This window comes from Erinaceus europaeus, chromosome 16 (genome assembly GCF_950295315.1).
Source record: "Erinaceus europaeus chromosome 16, mEriEur2.1, whole genome shotgun sequence".
Classification (NCBI taxonomy): domain Eukaryota; kingdom Metazoa; phylum Chordata; class Mammalia; order Eulipotyphla; family Erinaceidae; genus Erinaceus; species Erinaceus europaeus.
The window spans coordinates 3,461,251-3,462,066 of record NC_080177.1 but is presented as its reverse complement, the minus strand read 5'-3'; positions in this window follow the sequence as shown (position 1 = coordinate 3,462,066).

Below are 816 nucleotides of genomic sequence, written 5' to 3'. Positions count from 1 at the left end.
CAGCCCGCGGGCTGGCATCCTAGCTCTGGCCCACTCGCCCCTGCGTACATTCCAAGTAGCCCAAGGCCTCAGGCAGCCCAGCCACCTGCTTCCTGTCATTCCCTTTCCTCCTGGAAGGAAGGAGACCCCATGAGCCGAGCTGTTTCTTTGAGCCCCGACACAGAGACCTGGTTTGAGTTCCTGATAAGTTTGCTGCACTGCAAGGCTGTTGTGCGTCTGTCTCTGTCTGTGTGTCTGTCTGACTTAACCTCTGACGCTGACTTCATCCCTGTGATCAAGTTGGTCTGGCTTTGCAGAACCCCTCCCCCGTGCTGCCTCTGGCAGAATCTCGTGTTCTTAGTGACCCTTACAAACCTGCGGATTGTCGAGAAGCAAATATTGTGTATTTCTATTAAACATTTACAGTCAAAACCCCAGCAGCTGTAATCAGGAGTCTTGTGTTTCGGATCATCACAGACATAGTCATTTGCTGGGAAAATACACAGTGGCTTGGAGGAGAGGGTTCAGTGTTCAGTTTAGATTCCCGGGAGGTCCACGGGGATCTAAAAGGCTCGGGGGTGTGGATTAAGCCCGGGCAGTGAGATGGGCCCCGCCAGGAAGCTGTCTGATGGGGTAGAACTATGGCTGGCACAGCGGTCAGCTGGACACGGGCCCCCAGGCCACAGGGCTCAGGAGTGTCAGGAAGAAAGGTGAAGGGGAGGTGGAGGACGGGTCACCTGGCTGGGCTCACGTGTGACAGCACCACGGCACTGGGGGAAGCTCGTGGCTGGTGCAGTGGAGCTGTGGTTTCCCTCCCCTGGAGGTGGTGAAAGCCAC